The 18,031-nt window shown below is 41.9% G+C and overlaps 1 protein-coding gene across 2 annotated transcripts in view; it reads right to left on the bottom strand.

Moving 5' to 3' along the window:
* The window catches only part of GRM5 (glutamate metabotropic receptor 5), a 452,554-nt gene extending 437,435 nt beyond the window's left edge, over positions 1 to 15,119 (bottom strand). Inside the window, exon 1 of one of the 2 annotated variants that reach the window (XM_036324725.1) lies at positions 14,543 to 15,119. The gene's annotated coding sequence lies outside the window, so the exon portion shown is untranslated. The remainder of the gene's footprint in view (positions 1 to 14,542) is intronic. The other variant, XM_036324724.1, reaches the window with a different exon arrangement.
* Positions 15,120 to 18,031: the final 2,912 nt, after the last annotated feature.

The following is an 18,031-nucleotide window of genomic DNA, read 5'->3' as shown; positions in this document are numbered from 1 at the left end:
GTTCCCTGTACTCTTGGGGCTTACAGATCAGTTCTCTAAAGGTGACTTTGGAACCTGATGAGTGCAAAGAACAATAAAATGAAGGATAAAAAGTGTGGTCATGTGAAAGTGTGGCTAGAATGGAAGGGTTAGTGGTACAAGATGAGGTTCGAAAGCTATTAAAGGGACAGACCATGTAGAATCTCATAAAATCCAATTTGGGTGTTAAGTGCAATAGAAAGCCATTGAGGAGATGTAAACACATGAGTGGCAAAATTCAGTGTTAGAAAAGATGTGCTAACTGCTCATTGTTCTGGATAATGGACTGGAGAAATCTAAATAGAAGACTCATGCTAATCTAGGTAAGGATGAAAGTGACTTGGCTATGATTGGTAAGAGTAGATATGGAAAGAAGTTGACACAATCAGATATATTTTGCAAGTAGAATGAACTGGATTTTCAGATAGACTGGATGTGAATAGTAAGGGAGAAAGGAATTAGTGTCCTGGGTTTTGAGTCTACAAAACTAGTGTATTTAGGTACCATTAAAAGAAATGGAGCTTGGCTGGTGTTGCTCAGTGGTTGAACATTACCCTATGAACCAGGAGGTCACAGTTCCATTTCAGTCAGGGCATATGCCCAGGTTGTGGGCTCAATCCCCATTAGGGAGCAATGCAGGAGGCAGCCCATCAATGATTCTTATCATTGATGCTTCTGTATTTCTCTGCCTCTCTCTTCCTGTCTGAAATCAATAAAAATACTTTTTTAAAAAAAGAAATGGAATAGACTGGTATAGAAACAGATGGGGGCACAGGAAAACTTATTTTCTTTTGAACATGTTAAACTTGAGATGTTTTTGAAGCATCCAGGTACAAGTGTTAAATAAGAAGGTAAATATGTAAGGCTGGACCTAGAGGACAATTCTGAGTTACATATGTCAATTGAGTGTCACCAATATATAAAATCTTTGGGATGAATACAATCACCTGGAGAGCAAATATAAAGAAAGTAGAGCTAAAAAGTAAGCCCCACAAAGAGGCCAGGTTGTGGGAAAGCCAGCTAAGGAAATGAGGCAACTCAGAAAGTAAGGAGAGAAAGTGAGAACATGTGACATCAGAGAAGCCAAAGGAGAATGCCCTTTAATATTTACAGACCTAGACAAGGCTTTCACGTTGCAGAGAATACAATATATCTTACTCCCCCATTGTGTCTCTGTGTCTGCGTGTGGGGCTGTCTCTATCTGTGGTGTGTGGATGTCAATAATCCTCATAACAATACTGAGATGTGGGCATTATTTCATTATCTCTATTTACAGATGGAATGGATTTTGTAAGCTAAAAACCAGCCAATTACTCAAAAAGTGATGGACCTGGAATTCAGGTCAAAGATTAGCATTGTCTCTGCTGCCTTACCCCCCTTTCCCTCAAGAGCGGTATTTATAAAGGCCAGGGAAAATGAGAGGGCCCACCTAAAGACAATTAGAACTTTCTAGGGATATAGAATCTTATGGGAGTTCCTTTGAAAACTAGAAGAAGAAGAACATTCCAGGAAAGGGATGATTCAGAACATAGAAGGTACAAATATTTATAATTATCTAGCACAACTGTATTTATATTATATTTAGATTGCCCTGGCCGCCCCTGCTACATTATGGGCCACCAGATCATAAAGCAATGACTGCTTCTTAGTCTGCCTTGGATAGACACAATGGCTATATTTTATTGATATGAGATATGAAGCTCAGATGCCATGAAAAGCATATTCGGAAATAAATTATGACTTACAAATTTGACAGAACTGTGCTACAACTGAACTTGTGGTAAGGTTAAACAATTCATTCCATGTGCTCTCAAAATACAGAAAATTAATAGAACATAAATTCCAAATAGACCAGTAAGGAATACACTAGCTCTAATCGCATCACTCGGTTGTCTAATAAGTGTTTATGGAGGAATGGCTTTACACCAAGCACTCTTTTAGTTCCTGTGGGTTCAGTTATGGGCAAAGTAGATATAAACTTGTGCCCTCATAGAGCCTGTAATTTAAGGAGGTTTGTCAGACAGTAAGGAGGTAAAGGATTGTATGCTACACAGTAATAATGGTTAAAGAGAAACAATAAGGCAGGGAAGGAAGATAGAAAGTGTCAGATATGTAAGAAAAATTTAATAATGTAGCCAAAGAAGCATAAACTATAAAAAAAAAATTTGGATAAATTGCAGGTAAAGGTAAAATCAAATGTAAAGTCCCTGAGGCAGATTTATGCTTAGTGTGTTGAGCAAGATCAAGGAGGCTAATGTGATTGCAGTGAAGTGAAAATGGTGAGAGAGGAAGGAGTGAGGTTCAAGAGATGATATGATGATGTTGAGTCATTTGAGACTTGAAAAGACTTTGGCTTTAACATTCTAGGAGAGAGATTTTTCTGGAAGAGTTTTCAATAGTGGATGGACACACACTGACCAACATTTCAACAAGAATAAGGGCACAAAGGCAGAAACAAGAGAGCACTGGGGAAACTACTGCAGTAATTCAGGTGGGAAGATGACAGTCACCTGGATCAGGGAGATGGTAGGACAGGTGGCGAGAACTGGTAGAATTCTGAATATATTTTGAAGATAGAATGAGTTTGCTGTTGGAACTGACTTGGGATGTGAAGGAAATAGAAGAATCAATGAAGACACTAAGGTTTTCAGCTTGAGCAAATAAAAGATGGTGTCACATTGACTAAGGTGGGAAAACTGGAGGAGTGGATTTGGGTGAGATAACAAATTCAGTTTTGATATATCAATTTTTAGATACTTATTAGAAATTCAAGAAGAGATATGTCAAAAGCAGCTGGATATAAGAGTCATCCGTATACGGATGTTCTTTTTGATATATCAAAACTGGATGACAAAGTGGATATAGAAAGGAAACTAGTTCTAGGACTGAGCCCCATGGTACTGCAATATTTAAATTTGGAGAGATAGGAAGAAACCTACAAAGGACGTGAAAAAATATTTTGACCCAGAGACTTTCTCTTTTGAAGTTTGTGTGGTGGCCTGAGGGGAGTGAAATGTGAATTTTTCATGTTATATTAAGCAAAAATAAAGAGCAGATATGGTTTTATTTCCACAGGAGAGATTGTGAGTGTGTGTATATGCATGCACGAAGTTCAGAAACGTACACGGTGACATTAATGGGATGTTCTCTGGGTGGTGGAAATAGGCACGATTTTTTGTTTCCTTTTTGTCCTTATCTGTGTTTCCTAAGTTTCTAAATTTACTAACAAAACATAGGTATTATTTGTGATTATTTGAAGTGTGAGATTGAGGAATCCGCCTTCTAAATTTTTGCCCCAGTCATTCTTGAAGCCTTATCTCCACTAAGTTTGCTCTTCCTTGGGAATGTGCTAGTCAGATTAAATATGTTTCCTGCAGAAAATCCTTTTCCCCAATGGTTTTCTTCATGCTGCTTCTGATCCCTGATACATTCTTAATTCAAAGGCCTTTATGGTAGAGCTTTTTAAGAACTTGGGCTTGGAGAAAAGTAGACCCAGGTTTGAATCCCGGTACTTCCGTTTGTTGGCTGTGTGGCCTTGGTCACTTAGCCTCTCTGCGCCTAACTGGAATGAGAATAGTACCTAACTTGAAGAGTTTTCATGAGGATTGAATGAGGTAATACTAGTATTTTTAAATAGTCCATTTACAACATCTCCCCAAATCCCTTGCCTTGCAGTGTTTGCTCTGTTCTCTGAACTCACATGGCAGTTTTATCCATACTTTCTTATCATGCTTATTACTAAGCTAAAACTGTAGTTATTTATACACATGTTTTGTCTTCCAACAGACTTCAAAGACATTAAAGGTTAAATCTGTGCCATGTACAGCACCTAGTATAATCCTTGAACAAAACAGATGTTCAATAAATTCTGCAGGCAAAAAACAAAAAACAAACAAACAAAAAAACACAACAAGCTGCTTCCACTTGGCTTTCTGGTCAACTACCTAACTGAGGTTTGAAGATAGTACCTCCTGCCCCACCATGGGAAACGAAAAAAATAAACAATGAAACTCCAGTTGTCCAATGGGGCCAGGCAACAAAAGGCCTCAACAAGAAAAGCAAGAACTGATGAAGTAGCAGGGAGAAACCTTTAGTGCTCTCCATGGGTTTTCAACCTACTAAGGAGAACAGCAACATAAAACTAGAGAGAGCCTGTAGATGATTCAGTTTAACTGAAAATCATAGACGTTAAATGCGTTTTAGCAGGCCTGGGACCAGAAACAGCAAGTCACTCAAAACGCAGGCTTAATCACTTTCTATAACTTCGTATTTTCTCTTCTATAATTTTCTAAGCATGTAATATTGTACACACAGATATTTTATTTGAATGAAATATTAGCATGAAATCTATATCATAATATATTTTAATTCTTTCTATATAATGTATTGTAAAGATTTTTTTTCATATTAATTCATTTTGATGAGGAGGACAATGATAAGAATAATTAAAATATACAGAGCCCTGGCTGGGTGGCTCAGTTGCTTAGAGCATTGTCCTGGTCAGGGCACATACCTAGGTTGCAGGTTCGAACCCCAGTGGGGGCATATATAGAAGATTATAGAAGACAACTGATCAATGTTTCTCTCTCATTTCTCTTTCTTTCTCTCTCTCTCTCTCTCTCTCTCTCTCTCTCTCTCTCTCTCTCTCTCTCTCTCTCTCTCCCCCTCTCCCTCTCACATCAAGAAGAATATACCCTTGTGTGAGAATTTTTAAAAAATGCACTGAGAGCCCTAACCGGTTTGGCTCAATGGACAGAGCATCGGCCTGCGGACTCAAGGGTCCCAGGTTCGATTCCGGTCAAGGGCATGTACCTTGGTTGCAGGCACATACCCAGTAGGGAGTGTGCAGGAGGCAGCTGATTGATGTTTCTCTCTCATCGATGTTTCTAACTCTCTATTCCTCTCTGTAAGAAATCAATAAAATATATTTTAAAAAATGCACTGAGAGCTTACCATGTTCTAGGTACTATGCTTAGTCATAGTTATGAAATGTCATTTAATTGTCATTAAAAACTATAGGATAAATAATTTTATGCATATGTTACAGATGGAGGATCAGGATCTGGGGCTCTGAGAAACAGAATAGCTTGGCTAAGATTCCAAAGCAAGTGAGTAGCAGAGCTAAGATTTACACTTAGAAAATTTATTTCTTTTTGACAGTTGCATAGTATTCAATTATATGAGTGAACCTAAATTTAATTAACTATCCCCATGTTAGACATTTAGATTGTTTATGAATTTTCCTACTTTATAATATAAATAGTGTTTCACTTTACTTACATTTGAGAGTATTTCAGTGGGGGTAATGCGTGATATTGCTGGCATAAATGTTTTCTCATTTTATAATCTATCAATCTAGATTTTCAAAAATGGCATTAACTTCACTCTCAGTCCTTTTACCTTTACCCCATCAATTCTGGGAATCACACAATATTATTTCAATTAGGACCTGCTCTTTCTTGCTCCTCTACAAGTTCATCAGTGAGGAAATTTCTCCTTAGCTATCTCACCATGAGCTTCATTTGTTTATTTAATAAGGGTCTGGTATAAAAATAGAGGAGCTCCCTCGCTGGTTTTGCTGAGTGGATAGAGTGTTGGCCTGTGGACTGAAGAGTACCAGGTTTGATTCTGGTCAAGGGCACATCCTGGGTTGTGGGCTCAATCCCTAGTGGGATGCATGCAGGAGGCAGCTGATCTATGATTCTCTCCCATCTTTGATGTTTCTGTCTCCCTCTCCCTTCCTCTCTGAAAACAATAAAGTATGTTTTAAAAAATAGAGAAATAATGATGCTACATTATTTTCAGTGTACAGCGTCATTTTCCATTATTAATCCTACTTCAACCTAAAACAAAATTATTGCTAAGAAAGTCTGATTATCCCCATTTTATATATCAGGAAATAGTCTCCAAGAGAATAAATTATTTGCTTTAGGTTATAACTCTGAGGTGGTAGGGGTAATAGATTGGTAGCAAAAAAAAAAATCAGGTTCTTGCTACAGATAGTGGGCAAGAATTAACTTAATACAATGACAAAAAGCCTTCAAAACGTTATAGATCTATACATTAAGAACCTTAATCCAGCCTAAAGTGGAAAGTGATGAGAGTACATAATAGTGCAATATATATGATATATTGGTTTAGGGTCCTATTTTCAGAACCCCTGGACTGCTTTATTCAGCATTATATTTTTGGGTTCATGACATAACAAAATTAACCACTACCCCATTATAGAAAACAATAGACATATTTAATAAACATAAAAGTATTTTGTCTTAGGTAATAATACAGTGTCATATTGAATCCTAAATGAATCTAAAAAAGAAATATTGATGGATAGAGTTTTCCATAAGTGACAACTTGCATTGTAACAAGATTCACAAATCACGTTGTCTTTTATTTTCAACAATCTTCTCAGATGCTGACCATCTTTCTGGCACAGATGTCTCTTATATAACTTAATCCCCACACAAGCAAATCACACAGCTCAGGACATCAACACTAAAAATGATTCCTTTTGCCTGAGCAATACCCTCATCATAGGCAGTTGGAGGTGTCAATATTGCATATATCACAGATGCCTTTGATATATTTTCCTGAAAACAAGTGCATACCAGAGATAAGAGACCCTCCAAGGTATAATGATATCAAGAGTGTTATAGCCTGAGGAAACCTCCATTGTTGTAGCTATCTCAAGCACACATCTGTGACCTTGTAAACAAGAAAGTCCAGCACCCTCTCTGCTTCACCCAGGGGGGAAAAAAAAAGCAAAGCCATACTTTATTTAAAAACCCTTGGAACCAAAAAGGGGCCTTAAATAATACTATATGAGAGTTAAATCTGTAATTTCATGCATTAATTAAAAGGTGCTGGCAGTAGAATAAAGCTCACTAAATCATTTAAAAATACTGGTTTAGTAGTCCGTGAAGACCTGAAACAGCTTTCTACAGCAAAGCAATAAAAATGATGTAATCCACTGTTAACTAGTCTCAATTTAATTATCGAGCAGGGATTATAGCCTTTTTCCCATTTTGCAGCCTTCAGCTGCTTTCTTGTTATTTATGGCATGGCTCTAAAGACTTTAAAGCATTATTGTGCATATTATATTACCTATCATCAGGTGCCTGACAATGTGGTTTTGCATTTCTAACTCAACCTCTAGTTACTTACTAACTTCAAAATACTTAGTGAATGCTTCCTTTGTGCTAAATAATGTGCTTGTATAAGCATTATTGTAATATAAATCTCAAAAAGACGCTGTGAGGTTGGTATGATTACTATCCACATTAAATATCTCTAGAAATTGAGGTTTAGAGGTAAAGAATCTAGCCAGAAGTCTCAGATCTATACTAAATGGCAGACTCAGGATGGAAACCCAACTCTTGGCTCCAAAGCCCACACTCAACATAATCAAATAATAATGCCTCCCATAGGATCAAATGGGTTATTTAGTTAAACCTTATACATTGATTACAAAATATGCTGGAGACTCTGCTTTCCATCAAATTCTTAAGTCATGCCAGTCAGCTCTTTCCAGAAGCCATACGAATAAACCAAATAAATCGAGGTAACTGTTTCCTAGAATCATTAGGTCAGGATTACTCAGCCTGAGCTCTGTTGACACTTTAGACCAGTGGTTCTCACCCTGTGGGTCGCGACCCCTTTGGGGGTCGAATGACCCTTTCACAAGGGCCGCTTAAGACCATCGGAAAACACATATATAATTACATATTGTTTTTGTGATTAATCACTATGCTTTGATTATGTTCAATTTGTAACAATGAAAATACATCCTGCATATCAGATATTTACATTACGATTCATAACAGTAGCAAAATTACAGTTATGAAATAGCAACGAAAATAATTTTATGGTTGGGGGTCACCACAACAGGAGGAACTGTATTAAAGGAAGTTTGAGAACCACTGCTTTAGACAATACTTTGTTGGGGGCGGGGGGAAGGGGTTGCTGTTCTATACACTATAGGATGTTTCACAGCATGCCTGGTCTCCAGATGCCAAGAGCACACACCTCCTCTAGTTGTGATGAATAAAAATGTCCCCAGGCTGTCAAATGTCCCTCTGCAGGTCAAAGTCATTCCCAGCTGAAAACCGCTGATTTGCATGAAACTCATTCAGGTAAGGTCTACATAATCATCAAAAAAAACACAACTAAGAGACAATCATTTGGACATGTCAGCTCCGCAAAGCCTTTTCCTAACAATTCTAAGAAAAATAGTTTGAAAAAGGCTTGTCAGATTCCCTTGACTTTGTATCTTGCTTCTGGTTGCATTATCTTTGCTTGCAATTTTAATTTGAGAAATTCAGATTAAACTGTGAGCATTAAGGATGATATTGCCTTACATTAAATAAGCATAGTTCTGATTATCCACAAATTACAATGAATGAATGTGAGAAGAGTGTCCCATGATATATTTCATCATTTCAAAGGCTATTTTTGATAAAAAGTGCAAAGTTCATTATAATTTTAACAAGATAAAGATAGCTTTATATAGTAATTTATAAGTTGGTTTTTCAAAATCTCATTTTTATTTTTTAAAAAGTAACATAACAGTATATTATTTTCTTTTGGATCTTTAAAAAGTTCTAATACATTACTGTATATCAGGACAAGTTAATTTTTAAAAAATACTTTTCAATTATTCCTCTGTAAACGTATTGTAAATGTAAATAGGCTGGATTATTATTGAAATGCTCACTAGTGCCATTATGATTATGAGCCTTTAATTTTTCTCAGAACATTTATGCTCAAAGGTTTAAAGTTAGTGGCCTATTACCAGAGTTATTGTGAAAGCTAATCATTAGGGAATTATTCTTAGGTCTGTTGTCTTTACAAGACCAACAGAATCACTTCTACATAAAGCACATTTTTTTTTGCAACTATGTCTTTCCATTAAATTTTGTGAATAGTTTGACTAAAATAAGAGAAGATATTTGAGAAAGCAATTATGTACCAACCCACAGAGCTGTTGACAAGCCGTAATTACTATTTCTATACTCTTCACTGTGGGTTGGGCACTTTACTTAAATTTGTGCAATTAATTCATCATAGTCACTCAATAAGGCTAATAGTGTTACAACCTGTTCCCCATTTTAAAAATGAGGAAACGGAGGCAGAGCAATGCTAAGTTAACCTGCCCAAGGTCACAAAGCTGGTAGGCCACCAAACTGGGTGCAAGGGTTTGCACTGCAAACATACCACAACTCACTGGAAACCACATGAAGCTATTTCATGATGTTGAACCGTACCATAGATTAAGGTTATCTAATGCAATGGGAAAAGGGCAAGTTTGAGTTCCAAAAAATAAGTTGTATATATTTTTATCCTTTCCATTCTCTTATGTGATAATGAAAAGAAGAAAAAAACTCTGTTGAACAACATAAAAGAACACACATTGCCTTGCTAATTGTTATGAGGATTAAATAACATATCTAGTGCTTGGCACGGTGCCTGATGTGCTCATTAATTGTAGTTATTAGAGCAGGGATGAGCCTGCACCGAGACTTTTGCTTAGTTCCCATTCTGACAGAAGGTGCATATTACTCAAACAAGATTAGAACTGTTAAAACTCTAGATTGTTTTCTGTAAATTTAAAAGAAATGAAAGCACAACAGTGGCATAACATATTTTAGAACTATGTTTCAACCAATTGAGATAAAGTAATATGGAGGTGGGCAAAGGGAGAGGGGATCAGGGACACCTATAATAGTGTCAACAATTAAAAAAATTAGGAATTATTTTTTTTAAAAAAAGAAGATATTGTCTCATTTACATATAGTTGAAATTTTAAAATCAGAATTCAAGCTTTTCTCTTTGGTTGTACAAGCACATCATCAACTAAAAAATATTCTTTTAGATGCTGCTGTCTTATGTTCTTCTAAGCTCCACTCATTATGAAACATTATGAATAAATGTTGCCTCAGGATGAGGGTTAATTTTTCTCTAAATATTAAAAATAACACATGTTTCTAAATTGTAGAGTGTTCCTGCTTTGTAGTAATACACCTTCAGTATATCCAAACAAACTGACTAGCTTAAGCATATCATCATATATCAATTCATAAAATAGAAGTTAGTTTATATTCTATCTACTAAAGTAACATGAGAAATATAAGGAGGAATAGTTAGATGTGTCTCTTCACCCAATAAGGATGAAAATCCTGAGAGAAAATTGTGTACAAACAAGTACAATATGTTTTATGATTAACTTTATCTTATATTTTCTACCTGCAATTTCATCTACCCTTATTGGCATTTAATTTAGTTTTTCTATCTAAAATGTTCTGACAATTCTGTAACAGACAATATGATAACACCCCCATAAAATCTTCAATGTGTTTTGAAGAAAAGATTAAAAATTAGAATTAACATCTTTTAGCCATGAAAGTGTATCTGAGACAAACTATTGAACTGAAGCATAACAATGTCAATAATCAGAGTAAAAACTAAAAATTGTATATAGTTACTTGATATTTTCAAAGTCTGTATATTTTGTGCTGGACGTAGTACCTATGAATGAATTTTTCCGTTTTCAGCTTGATGTTTGTCATTATGCCAACAATGTGTACTGTGAAGTGATGGTAGAGGCCTGTGCCTACCTTTGGAAATAAAGAACTGGGGAAGTACTTGGATTACTCAAATACCACTACTCCCAGTCTTCAAATAATCTCAATATTCCGGTTTAATAAATCAACATTGAAGAGTTTGATTTGTCTTTGAACATAACCCACAGCCAAAATATTGCCACATGATAGCAGAGATATAGGAGATGCAATAAAATATGTAGATTAAATATGTTGTCAAGCAGAGTGTAAATGACTAGGGAAAGCTTTTTTTCTCTTGAAAGAAGCGATTATGTAGAAAGTGTTCTATCAACATTCTCCTAAGAAACCTTGGAGGATCTGTCCGGAGTGCTGAAAAGGTTTAGGCTGGCGAAGGCTGGAGACTTTGAGGCATGTGCATTAACCTGATGAGTTCAGGGAGCAGAGTTTTCAGATCCCCAACCAAAGAGCCTTTTAAATAGAAATCACATCCATAAAGGACAGAAATGGTCACAGCTGATTCCTAAATGTGTAACTACAAAGATATAAAGGAGAAATTAAAGAAGAAAATTTCCCGTGCGTCATGAGGGAAATAAGGAATACACAGCACACTTAACAAGAAGCAGCATGCCCAAACACTCCTGATACTTACAAGAATGTCTAGAATGTTGTATAACTAAGAGGATTCCACAGAAAACTGCAGCTTCTTCTCACTGGGTGGAGGGGATGCACACAGTACAAGGCAACGCTTGCTTGGCTGCCTCACATGGCCAGTGGCCAGCATCAAGGATACAGATTAGCTCTAGCTCAGTCTCTAGGGACTCTGAACAATAGAGCAACATGTAGGGAATGAAAAAGAGGGTGGAAGGGAGACTCTGCCTTCCCACTGGCCTGTGCCAATTGCTTAGTGGGAAGTAAAGTGTTGGAAAATCTATCTGCCTGGCTACTCAAGTTTATAGTTCAGCTGAGGCATAACCAACATTGTTCCTAAAGAAGCACAAAGGCCTGTTAACTTCTCCTCAATTTCCCATCACCACAGCACTTGCTCCGGAGGGAAATGGGGGCTGTAGGAATTCCAGCACCAGTTCTAAGGGCCCTCTAGGCTGACTGCATGACCCTTTGTGAGGTCCCAAGCACAGTGGTCGGCTCTGGGCAAGGGGTAGCTGCGGGCCTGCCCCAGGTTGGGTTCATTCCCCAAGTGGCTGTAGGTTGGGTGCCCTCCTCGCCATGCCGCTCGAGCTGCCACACTGGGGTAACTAGCGTCTCTGTGTCCGAAGGGAAAGGTACATCCATGGGGGAGGGAAAAGCGGGAGGACGCAGACTGAGGTCTAGAAAGAGGCTCCCTAGCCTGTTGGAAAAAGCCGTGCTTTCAGCACCACCCGCTGTCCCCACTCTTCAGCAGCAGGCGCCAGGGTCGCAGCAGCTAACCGAGCTCTCAGGAAGCGACTCTCCTTCCTTCCCCTCTCTACCTGGGCTTCTCTCCATTCCGAGGGATCCCTTGGGTGGTTTGGGGAAGCTCAGCCTGCATTTTAAACATGCGCGCCTGGCTTAGGGAGCGGGAACTCGGATCTGAAGGCATGCAGGATCCCTTTCCCAACCTGTGCAGTGCTTCCCTCCTTTACCCTATGGCTTTCACCTTTTCTCCCAACAGGTTTAACTAAGGCAGCTGCAAATGGAGCAGACTTCAATCTCCAGTTCTGACCACCCCTCCTCCTCCCTTCCCCCTCCTCCCTCCCCCAAACCAAACTGTGAGTTACCCAGCAAACTGACAGCTGCTACATCCTTCCCGCCCCGGGGACTCTTGGGCACGGGGACACTAGCAAGCTTACCCCCCAGTTGGCCACGCCGCAGGCAGTGAGGTGCGGTCTAGCTAGCCCCCACAAAGTTGGGCCTTGCGGATCACAGGGGCAGAGCCGGCTTCTCCAGTTTCATGTTCCCCCCAAGTAGATCTTAAGCTCATCTCCTGAGCTCAGTGAGAGCGGAACAGCAGAGCTGAGGGCGTTGTGAGCAGCAATGTCCCTGCTACTGAGGAAGGGGGAAGGGGGAAGGGGAGAGCGCAGAGGAGGGGGGGTGGTAGTTTGTATTTATAGAGAACAGAGTTCTCAGCACAACTTTTTGGTGCCACCAAGTGGCACAGTGAGTTCCTTTAGGAACACAGACTTGGGGTTGAGTCTGGATAAGGTAAGCCAGCTCCACTGCCAGATGCTCACATGGGGGACTTGAGGTTTCCCATGTGCACCTTCATATCTCAGCACCTGGGATGCAGATCCCTAGGTTCTAAGCCTGAGCCTATGGAAGGGGTGCCTGTGCCCTTTTCAGACAAGTGCCAGAGGCGTCAGGGACACCAGGCAGATGCCAGTCCCCGCAGAGGAGTCTAGCCACCTTCCTCTCAGAAAGGAAATCCATTCCCTTCTCCCTCCTAAACCCTCTGCCCAGATTACAGTCTCCTGGGATCTATTTCTAAACCCTTCTTCCTCCACCCTTAGTGCCCAGCCTTTAAAGTAGGGTGCCATTGATTTTCCTTGTGTTAGAATGGATTCCAAATTCTTTCCCAAGCCCTCACATTTAAAGAACTTCACAGCTTGCTACCAAACCTTCTTGAATTGCTACCTTGAAAAAAAAAAAAAAAAAAAACATGTGATTTTAGCTCTGTGGACCGGAACCCCTCCAAACAGCACTCAGAACTCCAGGTTCCCTTGGCTACGGCTAGGTGTCCAATTGTCCTGCTCACCCATTTCTACAGACCTCCCAGCACGCATGACACCAACCGCACAACCAGGAGCTTGCAAATGCCTTTCACACTTGGAGGGGAAATGCCCTGAAACTTCCATGATCTGGATTTTCTGGGTGCTCTTCCTTTCTTGTACACAGATCCTCAACGCCATACAGTCACGGTCACTGCCTGGGACCTTAGTGTCCCAAAACACAGAACAGCATCTACACTTTGCAGCTGGAGTAACTGAATACACAAAGGTTAAGGAACGTGTTCAAGGTCACACATTTCCCTTGAGACCAGCCCAGGGACCACCCGGGGGGCAACTGAATGAACACAATGATACCAAACCTGACTCCAGGCTCCTGCTCCTCTTCCTCCCAACACAGCGCCTTCAGGCATATTCACTCCCTTCTCTTCCCTCTCTCTCTCTCCCCACATCCCTCTCTCGGACCCCATCCTTTGCCAAAGTTCCATAAAGGAATCTAGAGTAAGGATGTCTCCCTAGCCCCACTTGGAGTATGTGAACTTGAGCTCAAAGGGCCAGAGTTGCATGTAAACCCCCTTAAAATGGCCCCCTGCTCTAGAAAACCTCTTCCTCTCGGCAATGTAGTCATGGAAGTGTCATTTTATAAAGGGAACACTGGCATTCATACCCAACAACGTCCCCTGCTTGCGGCCCCTTTTCCGGGGGAAGCGACAGCAAATGCTTCTATAACAGCCCCCCCCCGGACACCCAATAGCCTCAAAGACAGCGCAGCCCCCCTCCCTTGATAAATGCACCCCTTTGTGCACATGCATCGGTATGAGAGTGAGAGAGAGAGCGGTGTCCAGACGCCTCCTTTGGTCCCGATCTCTATTTTCTTTTTCTCCTCTGATATTTTTCAGTTCGTTTTCTATGGAAACGAGCCCACTTGAATCCCCCACTCGTGCAAAGAAGAGCAAAATGAGCTTCATCCACCCTCTCACTGGAGCGACACGGCGGTAGCTGGGGCTCCCGTCTCGAAAGGCAGGTCTGATCCCCACCGCACACGTCCTTGCGGGGTGACTTTTCCAAACTTGCAGGACCTCCCAGAGTCCCTGGCTCCACCGGTTCTCCACCTGCCCACCACCTGCCCGGCTGGGTCCCTGGCCCGCGCTCCCGCCCCTGGCCGGAATGCTCGCCAGCCCCGCGCTGGGGGAGGGGCTCAGCGGGCTCCGACCTCGCCGGCGACTCCGGCGCTGGAAGAAAGGAAAACCGCGCGGTGCTTACCAGCTGCGCGCCCTGAGCCGGGCGCCCCGGGCCAGCGGCTCCCCGCGGGCTTCCTGCGCTCGGCGAGCGGCCTCGGCGGCGGCAGGAGCGCTAGCGGCGGCGACGGAGGCGGCGGAGGGCGCGGGGCCCGCGGCGGTGGCGCTCGCTCCTCTCCCGCGCCAGCGCCGGGAGCACGTGCCGCACTCGGGCGGGCGCAGCCGGGAGCGCAGCGCACAGCCGGCTCCCGCTCCCGCTCCCGGTCCCGCAGCGCGCGGCGGGGCGGCCGGGGCACAGGCTCCTCGGGGGACAAGTGTCTGGAAGCCTCCTCGTCTCGGGGTGCGGGCGAAGGTAGCCTCGGGCTCCCTCTGCAGCTCCTCTGCTCCCCTCCAGGAGCCGCGGAAGAAGAGCTGTGTGGGGAGGCGTGGGTGGCGTGTCACTCAGAGGGAAGCTGGGGGAGCAGGTACAGAATAGGCTTCTCTCTGACGGGGGCACTCGACCCCTGACGGTGTTGGGGAGAAGGGGCGTCACTGCCGGAGGGCAAAGGAGAATCAGGAAGCCCAGGAAACCCTCATTCAGTGGTGTGAGCGGTGAGAAAGGATGGTCTCTTTCATGGCATTACTTAGTAATAGTGCCATTTTGCATGTCTGCACTTCTTACAAACCATTCTTTCTAGGTCCATTAAAATTTCTTCCTCCGAAGCAGTTAAATATCTTTTGCTCCCTCACATGACTTTGCTTCCCTTCTCCCACCACCCCTATAACTCACCCAGACTGTAAAAATAATAATAATAATAAATTCTGAGTTAATCTTTAAATCCAAAAACACTTCATTTCTACCTCTGAAAAAGATGCCGGTATAAATAAGTTGCATGGCTTAATTGAAAGGACAGAAAGGCATTGCACGATATGATTGTTATGATACACGTTATATCTCCCTCCTGAATTTGGGGAGCCAGGTGTTGCAGCAGGTGGATGGAAGATTACAAGATGAGGACACTGGCGTTGAGGGCTTGGTCCCAATGAGTTCCTTACTAATGTAGATTTCCCACCAAACCCTTGAAAACACGGCAAGATGTTCCATGACAGCTTCGGGACTTGGCAAGAACAAGATATGTATCTATCACACCTTGTTGATCTTTCAAGGGTGTCTTTCTTCTCCCCGTTTTCATGTGTTCTCTGATGGTGGCATTCATTTTGGAGATCCTTTGACTGCAATCCACAAATCAAGCTTTAGTACTTTGTTGGGAGGCCAGCAAAGCTGTTGGTTGATCTTCCTGAATAAGAAAGATGGGAAATATGGTGTGCGTGAGACAAATACAAAAAAAAAAAAAAATTAAAAAAATAGTGAGAGTTCTGAGGAAAATAAAAGGGGAACTAATGACAAGATGATTGTGGAAATGCAATTAAGCCTGATGTGTAAAATGCTCTGTTAGCCCAATTGGATGGGGCACTGGCAATGAGGACAAGGTCACAGATCTGAGCCTTGTGTTGGCCACTTAGCTCTGAGTTATCATAGGACACACTGAGTTCCTCATCCTTCATCAGTTAGAATTGGCTCAAAGTATACAAGTGAGAGGGCTGAGCTTACCTCAAAAGGAGTTCTCAAGGTGGCCACTCAGTCATTTAATGTCTCCAAATTCCTACACACATTCCCTTCCCTGTGGTGTCCCAGGGGTATGGAGGGGATGGGCTCAGATAACACATGTCAAAGCAGGTCAGGAATGATAAAGCACTCCATGAAGGTAAAAAGACATTGTTCACCAAGACATGTCTACTTCCTATGCTCTAAAAGCTAAAATGTGAAGAATATTCCATGTTGTATAACAGTGATATTTTCAGGTGAAAAGGAAAACAAAATTATATAATGCTAAATTGCTCAGTGACATTTATAATAGAGCTTTACATCATACTTGAAAAGTGGTGAATTAGGGCAAATTAAAAGGAGTATGGAAACAACTAAGTCCTGAAAGTAAGTTCCAATTGTAACTTGCTCAAGGGTATGACTTTTGCCTTAAGACGAGCTAATAATAATAAAAATATTGTGCTGGGGTCCAACCCCAGCGGGTCCAGGGGTCCCCAAAGGTGTGGACGGAGTCGGCAAAGAAGGAATGACATGGAGGCAGCGTTCAGTTGATCAGCAGCCTAGCCAGGATCTCCAGCCAGGATCTCCAGCCAAGTTCTGGTCTGGATCTCCAGAGAGGTTCTGCTTCAGATCTCCAGCCAGGTTCTGTGTGCATGTTCTCTTGCTAGGTTCTCCAGCCAGGTTCAGTCCAGGTTCTCCAGCCAGATTCAGTCACCAGGTTCTAGTCAGGTTCTCTTGCCCATTTCTGTAGTCAGGTTCAGTCCAGGATCTTTTGCCATGTTCTCTCCAGCGAAGTTCTTCTGTCTCTAGTTCTGTCTTCTTACATCTGTATTTATACCAGTTGATTCCAATCCTATCAATCTCTATTTCAAAGGTTAGGGCGTTTCTTATCTCCATTCCAGGGAGTAAAGATTATGTAGCTTAAGCATGATTGTTCGTAGTTAAAGTGATTAATTACCCACCTGGCACTTAGTTAAGAGGTTTTATTCCCTCCCTAACTTCAGGGGAAAATCCCTACCTGGGGAAACAACCTTTCTCAGAGACCTTGGTTAAAACACATAGTGCCAAGAAGGTGAGCAAACATATTAAGAACAGTATGCCATATATGCCAGGTCCCTTGAAACAGCAAGCATGGACCGGCTCCCGGCAAATTCCCCCTTTTTTATTTTTTAAAAGCGGGCATTAAAAAGAAAACCCCGAAATGCTCTCTTGTATCCATTTTAAAAGTAGGATTGGCGCTTTCTGCTATTACCTGAGTCCTGATCTATCACCCCAGGGAGAGCTTGCCAATCCTGCACTTTCCCGGGGTGGAAAGGCTGCAGTGGGGTTAAGGATAAGGCTCCTTGGGCCTACCTCCTCCCATGCCATTACATTTACCTTTCCTTCCTCAGAAAAGCATGGACATACTTCTTGTATAAAACGTCTGTCTGACTGGGAGTAACCTTAATTCCTCTGCTAGCAAGCATATGTGTTAAAAAATCAATACAGAGTCTTATTTCTTTAGACTCAGTATGGCACATCTTCTTAATCTAAAGATCCATACAGAGTCTTCTTTCTTTGGACTCAGTATGGCACATCTTCTCAATCTAAGTTCTGTACTATCCACCTTCTTACCCTACTTATCTTCTATAGGGGGGGTCTGTAGCACTCTGGTGGAGTCCTATCCATCCCGAGTGTGGGGGTTCTCAATGGAGGGGGCTTACCTAGGGGAATCCTGTTCCAGGGGTTCCCAAAGGTGTGGACGGAGTCGGCGAAGACTATCCACCCTCTTCCTACAGTGGAGTCCGATCCGTCCCGAGTGCGGGGCGCTTACCTAGGGGAACCCTGTTCGGGCGCCAGATGCCGGGGTCCAACCCCAGCAGGTCCAGGAGTCCCCAAAGGTGTGGATGGAGTCGGCGAAGAAGGAATGACAGGGAGACAGTGTTCAGT

This window comes from Myotis myotis, unplaced genomic scaffold, assembly GCF_014108235.1.
Source record: "Myotis myotis isolate mMyoMyo1 unplaced genomic scaffold, mMyoMyo1.p scaffold_m19_p_10, whole genome shotgun sequence".
NCBI lineage: Eukaryota > Metazoa > Chordata > Mammalia > Chiroptera > Vespertilionidae > Myotis > Myotis myotis.
Note: the sequence above shows the minus strand (reverse complement) of the source record. Positions and strands in the feature narration are given on the sequence as shown.